This window comes from Balearica regulorum, chromosome W (assembly GCF_011004875.1).
Source record: "Balearica regulorum gibbericeps isolate bBalReg1 chromosome W, bBalReg1.pri, whole genome shotgun sequence".
Lineage (NCBI taxonomy): Eukaryota > Metazoa > Chordata > Aves > Gruiformes > Gruidae > Balearica > Balearica regulorum.
The window spans coordinates 3,901,381-3,906,388 of record NC_046219.1 but is presented as its reverse complement, the minus strand read 5'-3'; positions in this window follow the sequence as shown (position 1 = coordinate 3,906,388).

Here is a 5,008-nt window from a genome sequence, read left to right as displayed (position 1 = left end):
TTCCTTGCGGGTAGTATCCGCAGGGAGCTACTCCTTAAGGACAGTCTGCAAATGTTTCATTTGATCCTTTTCTGCTTTAAGTTGTTCTTTTAATTCCACCACTTGCCCCTGAAGGGACTGAGTAAGGCTTTGAAGGGATTCGATAGTTAGGGACTCTGCAGTACGGCAACGATCTCTAGCCTCTACCGTGGCAGCTAAGCTGGCACCAAGAATGGCACAAATAATCACTTTTCCTTTTCCTGCTCTTAGTCTCATATCTTTGTGCAAGGCACTCATTCGGTCAACTACACTCTGCAAATCATGCCAATTTCCTTGAGCCCAGTGTACTCTGGGCACAGAGGGTCGCACTTTGTGTTTCTCCAGAAAATCAAACAAAACTTCCCTTCCCGAAGGAATGGTTCTATCATCACTCATTTTGTTTAAAGCGGGGAAGCGGACATCTCAGGAAGGCAGCACGCAAGTTTCAAACAAAAAACACAAGCCCGCCCCCCCTTATGTTCTTTAGAGGCTGTCCTGGTTCTGGCAAGGATAGAGTTAATTTCCCAAGGAGCCAGGACAGGTGAACTAAGCTGGCCGGGGGCTATTCCATACCATGTGACATCATGCTCACCATAAAAGGGGGCTAGTCGGGCAGGGGCGGGTTCAGCGTGTCGGGGTGGCTCCGGGACGGGTCAAGCGTCCGGTCGGTCTTCGGATCGGTAAAATCGTTCTCTGTTATCACCCATTGTTACTATCTGTTATCAGCACTGTTGTTGATTGTTTCCCTCTCCCTTGCTGTCCCAGTAAACTGCCCTTATCCCAACCCTCCAGGCTTTGCCGTTGTTTTTCCGTTCTCCTCCCCATCCCGCCGGGGGAGGGGTGAGCGAGCGGCGCGTGGCACTTAGCTACCGGATGGGGCTAAACCACATCAGTCCTTTTTGGCGCCCAATGTGGGGCCCGAGGGGTTGTGATAACGACAAGTCTGACCCAAGTGTGTTAAAACAAAGTTGTTATAAGCATTTATAATGTTATTGAAACAGTCACTGGTCATAATGATATTCTGTTTGGTCACATGGCTCTGGTTTGTAAACCCGTGTTTACGCAATCCCTGCGGTGCAGTTTATCACCTCTGGGAGAGGGGTTCATGTTCTCATGTTGTTGTATTGTGTGATAATGACTTATGATAAGATATCATTGACAGTCATGGGTCTGAGCTGGTATGTGTATGTAGCATTTCGGTCAGGCCCGTACCTGGGTCAATATCTTTCAGAATTGATTAATAATTGGACCCAATCTATGGGGAAGACGGGGGGGGATACCTTTTCCCACTCTTTCACCTCCCCTTTTCCCTTTTGGTTGGTTACAACAATTTTTGAGTATTTTGAATACCCTTGGAATGTTCAGGCCATTATATTCCTATTGCTAGGTCTCCTGAATGCTTTCCAAGTCCTGTTCAGGGTTAGCAAAAATCTTTTCAAGAGTACCACCCAGGGATCTTCCCCAAGGCTGAGTGGTCAGGGCTGGCATGGCACGTGGGAGAGTATGGGTGGGTATCTAGAGACCTTCTCACCCCCAATGGTTTGGAGCTTCACTCCTGAACAATTGCAAGACCCTGATAAAATGGTAGAAAATTTGAAGGGAAAATGCTGTGGGGATTCTAAGGAGACACAACTTACTGCGCTGTGCTGGGCCCTGGCCACAATCTATCAAACACTGCTGGATAGTAGACAGCACCATCCAGAGGGAGAGAGCGGACCCACAGGCACTGCAGCTGCCCAGGCCCCCGCAACAGGCACTGCAGCTGCCCAAGCCCCCGCAACAGGCACTGTAGTCGAGCCAAAAGATCAACCCACACCAGTATCAGTCGCCCCTATACACAAAAAGAAATACACAAGGAAATCAGTTCGCTTAGTGAAAGATGATGATGAACCGGGGCCATCACGAGAACAAGAAGAGCCAGAACCAGAAGTGATCACTGGATCCCTGTCCCTGAGTGAGCTGCGAGATATGCGGAAAGATTTCAGCCGCCTTCCAGGGGAGCACATCATTACCTGGCTGCTCCGCTGCTGGGATAACGGGGCCAGTAGCCTGGAACTGGAGGGCAGGGAGGCCAAGCAGCTGGGATCCCTGTCTAGGGAAGGGGGCATTGACAAAGCAATTGGGAAGAAGGCACAGGCCCTTAGCCTCTGGGGGCGCCTCCTGTCAAGTGTGAGGGAAAGGTATCCTTTTAGCGAAGATGTCGTATGTCGGCCAGGCAAGTGGACCCCCATGGAGAGAGGTATCCAATACCTGAGGGAATTAGCTGTGCGGGAGATGGTTTATTATGATCCGGACAATGCACAGTTGCCCACAGACCCCGATGAAGTCCACTGTACCCGACCCACGTGGCGAAAATTTGTGCGAAGTGCACCATCATCGTACGCCAACTCACTGGCAGTAATCGACTGGAAGAGTGAAGAGGCACCCACAGTGGACGAAGTGGCTGGCCGACTCCGGCAATATGAAGAGAGCCTTTCTTCCTCCCTAGTCTCGGAAGTGGAGAAACTGTCTCAGGACGTCCGGCAACTCAAAGAGGATATATCTTACTCCCCACCTGTACAGACCCGCATTTCAGCTGTTAGGAGTAAGCATTCCTCTGCTCCAGAGAGGGGATATAGAGCATACACACCACGAGGTATCCTGTGGTTTTTCCTGCGTGACCACAGAGAAGACATGAGGAAATGGGATGGGAAGCCCACCTCGACCCTGCGGGCACGCGTACATGAGCTACAAGGCAAGACAGCTGTACAAAGGGACTCTTCCAGAAAGAATGCTGCTCCAGTTTCCACCGGGCAGCCCCCCCTAGATCAAGTGAAAGGCCAGATCGCACTTCTGACCCTCTTGAAGGGACTTCTAAGTCCTTTTTGCAAGATGTGAGTAGTGACTATGACGAGCAGGATTAGAGGGGCCCTGCCTCCAGCCAGGTGGAGGAAAGGGACAATAGGGTTTATTGGACTGTGTGGATCCGATGGCCTGGCACATCGAACCCACAAGAGTACAAGGCCCTAGTGGACACGGGTGCACAGTGTACCCTAATGCCATCGAACTATGAAGGGGTGGAACCAATATCTATTTCTGGTGTGACGGGGGGATCCCAACAGTTGACTCTGCTGGAGGCTGAAGTAAGTCTAACTGGGAATGAGTGGTAAAAGCACCCCATTGTGACTGGGCCGGAGGCTCCATGCATCCTGGGCATAGACTAACTCTGGAAAGGGTATTTCAAAGACCCAAAAGGTTACAGGTGGGCTTTTGGAATAGCTGCCTTAGAAGCGGAGGAAATTGAACCATTGTCTACTTTGCCTGGTCTCTCGGAGGACCCTTCTGTTGTAGGGTTGCTGAGGGTTGAAGAGCAACAGGTGCCGATTGCTACCACAACTGTGCACAGGTGGCAATATCGCACCAACAGAGACTCCCTGGTTCCCATCCACAAACTAATTCATCAACTGGAGGGTCAGGGAGTGATCAGCAGAACTTGCTCACCCTTTAACAGTCCCATATGGCCAGTGCGGAAGTCCAATGGAGAGTGGAGGCTGACGGTAGACTATCGTGGCCTGAATGAAGTCACACCGCCCATGAGTGCTGCCGTGCCAGACATGCTGGAACTTCAATATGAACTGGAGTCAAAGGCAGCCAAATGGTATGCCACAATTGATATAGCTAATGCATTTTTCTCGATCCCTTTGGCAGCAGAGTGCAGGCCACAGTTTGCCTTCACTTGGAGGGGCGTCCAGTACACCTGGAATTGACTGCCCCAGGGGTGGAAACACAGCCCCACCATTTCCCATGGACTGATCCAGACTGCCCTGGAAAAGGGTGAAGCCCCAGAGCACCTGCAATACATTGATGACATCATTGTATGGGGCAACTCAGCAGAGGAAGTTTCTGAGAAAGGGAAGAAAATAATCCAAATCCTGCTGCAGGCTGGCTTCGCCATAAAACGAAGTAAGGTGAAGGGGCCTGCGCAGGAAATCCAATTTTTAGGAATAAGATGGCATGATGGACGTTGTCAGATCCCTATGGATATTATCAACAAAATAGCAGCCATGTCCCCACCAACCAACAAAAAGGAGACACAGGCCTTCTTAGGCGTTGTGGGTTTCTGGCGAATGCACATTCCGAATTACAGTTTGATAGTAAGCCCTCTCTACCATGTAACCCGGAAGAAGAATGATTTCAAATGGGGCCCTGAGCAACGACAAGCTTTCGAAAAAATTAAACAAGAAATAGTTCATGCCGTAGCTCTTGGGCCAGTCCGGGCAGGACCAGATGTAAAAAATGTGCTGTACACCGCAGCCGGGGAGAATGGCCCTACCTGGAGTCTCTGGCAGAAAGCACCAGGGGAGACTCGAGGTCGACCCCTGGGGTTTTGGAGTCGGGGATACAGAGGATCCGAGGCCCTCTACACTCCAACGGAAAAGGAGATATTGGCAGCCTACGAAGGGGTTCGAGCTGCTTCAGAGGTGATTGGCACTGAAGCACAGCTCCTCTTGGCACCCCGACTGCCAGTGCTGGGTTGGATGTTCAAAGAGAGGGCTCCTTCTACACACCATGCAACTGATGCTACGTGGAGTAAGTGGGTTGCGCTGATCACACAACGGGCTAGAATCGTCCAGGAATTCTGGAAGTGATCACAGACTGGCCAGAAGGGAAAGATTTCGGAATGTCGCCAGAGGAGGAGGTGACACGTGCTGAAGAGGCCCCACCATATAATAAACTAACAGAAGATGAGAAGCCATATGCCCTCTTCACTGATGGGTCCTGTCGCATCGTGGGAAAGCATCAGAGGTGGAAGGCTGCTGTATGGAGTCCTACATGGCGAGTCACAGAAGCTGCAGAAGGAGAAGGTGAATGGAGCCAGTTTGCAGAGGTGAAAGCCATCCAGCTGGCTTTAGATATTGCTGAAAGAGAAAAGTGGCCAACGCTGTACCTCTACACTGACTCATGGATGGTGGCCAATGCCCTGTGGGGGTGGTTACAGCAGTGGAAGCAG